Raw genomic sequence first — 5,182 nt, 5'->3', positions numbered from 1 at the left:
TAAAGATGCAATTAAATTTCCGCTTTCCCTTGGCATACACCTCTCGGTGATTGGCCGCGTTCTCATATCTTTATGGTGAAACAGAGATGAACGTGATGAACATAAGGTTGTTTCCATCTCTGGAAATACTTCTTGCTTTAGTTAACGCATTCTTCCAACCTTCTCTCGATAGGCGGAATAACATCTTCACTTCTGCTCTCAAAGGTAAATATGTCGGCGAGTATGCTTTAGCAAAACTTAATTATTTCCTTAACACAAATTAACTTACTCGCTTAATTCTTGCTGATTCCCCAGGGAATTAGGAAAACATCATGTAGAAAATGGGTTATGGATGAATGGAAAGAGATGGAGAGATGGCAATGGTAATTATCATAACATTTAATTCTAGAATTAAGCGTTCGATACATGGTGTGAATGAAAGATTAAGGAAGATGAGTACAAATGATGAAATAGAGATTAGAAACAAATACAAAAAGAGTGTCAATGTCTTGACACAGATCCTAAACGGATATTGTGCTTGTCGGCGTGTGGAAGTAATGGAGAGGAAAGCTTCCCTCTCAGGCTTGCTTTCCTGGTAGAATTGACCTTCGCCCAAAGCTTCAGCTACGGGAATTGGAAGGATTCTCTGCTCGGAGACTCACCTCTCAGCCTTGTCTCGTGGTTCACCCGGATCTACTCTGGACAGTCGCTTCAGACCAGTCTCTCTCTCAGAGTCAGTATATGCACGTCTCTATGTATTCATGTATATTTTTCAGTGAATTTGCATAAGCTATTTATAGATAAGGCTTGACTCTTTGAATGTGTGGTCCCCACTGTATGGTTATGGTAGTTCCTGAAATAACAGAGTGAATCTTCCTTCTATTACACAATCAATTCGTCAAAAATGCACAACTGAAAGCTGTACATTTGTCAGAATCCTCTGCAAATGCATTGCTCTTTACATCTTCGATCTATCGCCGCATGCGGTGTTATTTTTTATTACCGCATGCGGTTGAAATTGCGTTGATCACTAGAGCTCCTTATCGATTGTTGCACGAATCATCATTGCGTTGATCATCTCTTCATTCTCGATTGATGGGTGCAATGCGACGTAGATGCGTTGTGTATTTTATCTTTGAGCCATGAACACATGCGGTGATTGATTTCCTGCAAAAAAGAAATTGAAACATTCTATTCTACCATCGCAATGGTATTAGTGAGTGTATTGTCCATATTTTATAATTTTCGCATTTCTTAGCCAATTTCTATACTAGCGACGCAACTTTTCTTTCTTTTAGCCGCAATATCTAAATAAAACAGTATAAAGAACTTGTATTTCTACAAGTTATCAATCCCACTATTATGCGTTATTGTGTAGCTGCAATTGTGCAATGACTACATTCGCTTGATTATCGCAACTCTGCACGATGACCGCAATCGCTTGACGATCACAACTCTTATGCGATGGACGCATGCGGTTGATCACCGCAACACCCATGCATTGATCGTATGTGTTCACCTCTGCAATGGAGAGTTTCTGCTCATTCGGTCGTCTATGCGGTAGTCCAGCTTCCTTGTTTGCGTCCATTTCCTGCGTTAGCTACAAAAATAGACAATTGAATGCATAATAACGCATAATAATGGGTTAGTAGAGATTCTCAATGCTGAACGCCGCAAACTCATTTTCTCATGAATTCCTAACATAATTTTCGCATATTCTACTTAATAGCCCTAATAATTCTAAATAAAAGGCCTAAGATGGCATGCATTTCTGCATGTCATCACACCCCCAAACTTAGAATCATGCTTGTCCTCAAGCATGCGTTATACTCAAGAAATTCTAACTCACCTTCCGACTTTCCTTTGCGATGACTAGCCTCTCAGAGTATAATTTACTCATACCTCTAACCATCGCCGCAATGCTCTCCTCCACTTTGATTGCTTCTTCAAAAAGATGTTTTCAAAGTTTATATCTGGTAAGCCTTTGCTAAAATTTTTTTTATTCATTCACCGCAACTTTGCGTTTAGCTTTTGAGAATGCGTTCGTCTAAAACAATTCAAAACTTTGCGATGGCTTATTCGAATGCGGCGTTGAACCTGGTGACACTCTTCGTTTTAGCTTACCCCCACGTGTGTCATGCAGGCATCCAACTTCGGTTGCATTCCATATTCAACTAAACTCTTGTCTTGCTTGATTTGGCTTGCGCCTGACAGAGGAGTTGTGCTTATGCGTTGATCCTGGCGACTTACCTTCGTTTTGGCTTGCCCTCACCTGTGTCATGCGAACATCTAACTATGGGTAAGTGCCTTTCACAACTTAACTCTTATCAACATGGATATCCTCATTGTATTGACAGTGGAGTTGTTCTTCTCAAAATTCCTTTTTTTCTTTTTATAGAAATGATCGCAATGTCATGAACGCAATTCTCCGAGACCGCTGCCACCCCCAAACTTAGAGGTTGGCAGCGCTCTCACCGCAAAGCTAAAAACAAACTCAATAGGAATCTGGTAATAAATGTTTGAGACTAGGTTTGCACGCAATAAAACTTAAGACTTTCAAAATTTGAAGAAGCTATTAAAAGTAAGAAGTGCCTTGCGATGTTTAGTTAGCAGATGTGATGAATTATATGTACCATCATAGATGCATCGTAAAGGAACGCAATCGGGAAAAAAGGAATTTCAAAAGGATAATGCATAAAAGATAACAAGAAAAGAACCTTAGGCGGAATAACACATGCGATCATGCATAGGAATCCATGCATCGAAGCCATGCGTTGAAGGATGAAAGGAATTCTTCTGTTGTACTGCACACCGAGTAGACTTATTATCGCACCTACAAGGAACAAACGCACCACAATAAAGGAAGCAGCCGCATATCCAAAATAACAATAAAAATAAAAATAAACTAAACTATGAAAGCAAGGTAAAGATAGAGTAGAAGACGTCCCTGGAGAAATTGGAGTGTTGTCACTGCAAGGAGTCTCTCATGCAGGAGATTACTCTCAACTGCATAGGTCAAAATACCTAGACCATTGGAACTTCCGACAATTGTTGGGCTCATGTTGGGTACTATGTGCTTAGAACTGCCTTCAGCTCATGCGACTGATTGCCCTTCTATCTTGAGGTTAATATTGGCTTTCGGTGCATCGCCTACACTTCAATATTGGTTGAACCTTGGTCGCACAAGCTACAATACTCCCAAGATAAAAAGGTTTCCTGCAGAGACACAAAACTTAACAAACAATTAGCTGCCAAGTCTCCGGCAACGGCGCCAAAAACATGGTGACGAAAAATTAGTTATCAATTACTTGACGACTAAAATTACGTGGATGCAATATCCGATGCATGCTTTTAATGTATGCGTCGGTGGTCATGTGTTAGACTTACAAGATGCGTTAACAAATGTATGTGATGACCATGCATTCCTGTCACAAGTTTTCTTGCGCTCACACCAAGTATAACACGAATGCAAATTTCTCAGGTGATCCGAGGTCGAACTCAAGGACTTGTAGCTAGTCGTATGCAGTAATGTGTATGCAGCAGTTGAATAAAAGAATGATGGAGGGGTTTTAATCTAAAACTACTCCTACTTCTAATTAGACAACAATAAGAATATGAATGAGAGATTGACAGTTGACGTAGTAAATGGATGATAAATAGATTAAATGTGAGGATGTCTTTATCGCAACCCTTAAGAGTGACCGCAAGGGCAACCTCAGCCAACGAAAGCTATGCAATCATGCTACACACACTATAGCCTAAATCTAGGATGTATGCGATGTGTATGCAAAAGGGTCGAGATGACCGCATACAGCCACCATATTCTACTTCTTGGATGCATGCAATATCCTCTCCGTAGGGTGCATATGCTGTGTGATAGCAAACAAAACTTATTCCTAAGTTCCCCATTCTTGATTATGCGTTCTAATCCGCTCTTTCGAGTCTTAGATTTGGATTTTAAACTACTCTTCCAAGTATGCCTAAATGATGAATGATGCGCTCATAAGACAAGGTAACCGCATGAAATTAGCTGACGTAAGATTATTCCTATCTCTAGTGAACAATAGCTTACATTGCTTAATGCGACCAACCACCTACCCTCTCGGGTAGTTAGTTGTTGCTGACTTTACTCATAGACAAGCGTTGCATCCGCCTATAGACAGGCGTTGCTACAACTTCACACTAAGCCAATAAGGTTTTCTCAACCACTCGTACAACGCACACCTTTCGGTGGTTTGCTACATGCTTCATATCTCTAATCTATATGACTAAGTATGTGATACTCTAGCAATCTCACTAAGCGATGCAATGAAAGTTAAGGATGCTAAGTAAAGAAAATGGAGATGGAATCGAAGGAAACATAGAAATGCATTGAACACATAATGTATTAATTCCTTAATCCCAAAATATAATATAATACAATATAAGAAAAGAAGAGGAAATGGAATGACCAACTAGAAACAATGTCTTACTTTCAACAGATGTGTGTCAAGGCTGCCGGTGGTGCCATGGATGGGTGGTGGAGATGACTCTCTCGAGATCTAGCTCCGACGAAGGCTCCGGTCGTCATTCAGAATGGATGAGGGAGGTGAAAAACTCTCAAGCTTCTTCTGTCGTGTTCTTCTAGATCACAAGGATCTGCCCGAAGGCCGAAACTTGGATCACTTGAACTTCTGCTCATCGGCTTCTATATATAGAGCTTGGATCGCCGACAACATTAATGAACTGCTCTGATTCTAACATTCGTGGCGCATTAGTCCTTTCTGAATCTCTGCTGCTAACGGCATGGTAGGTGAAATGTCAACATCATCTTTTGATTTTCCCGAGATATGCATTGATGCATTCATTCCATCAACCTTGCGTCAATCCCTCTATTATGCGTTATTGTGTAGCTGTAATCGTGCAGTGACCGCATCGCTTGATTACCGCAACTCTACACGATGACTACAATCGCTTGACGATTGCAACTTCTATGCGATAGACGCATGCAGTTGATCACCGTAACACCCATGCGTTGATCGTATGCGTTCGCCTTTGTGATGGAGAGTTTCTCTACATGCAGTCGTCTATGCGGTAGTCCGGCTTCCGCATTTGCGTCCACTTCCTGCGTTAGCTAAAAAAATAGACAATTGAACACATAATAATGCATAATAATGGGTTAGTCGAGATTCTCAATGTTGAACATCGCAAACTCATTTTCTCA

The sequence above is a fragment of the Benincasa hispida genome, chromosome 9 (genome assembly GCF_027475165.1).
Source record: "Benincasa hispida cultivar pf3 chromosome 9, pf3_genome.v1.1, whole genome shotgun sequence".
Lineage (NCBI taxonomy): Eukaryota > Viridiplantae > Streptophyta > Magnoliopsida > Cucurbitales > Cucurbitaceae > Benincasa > Benincasa hispida.
Note: the sequence above shows the minus strand (reverse complement) of the source record.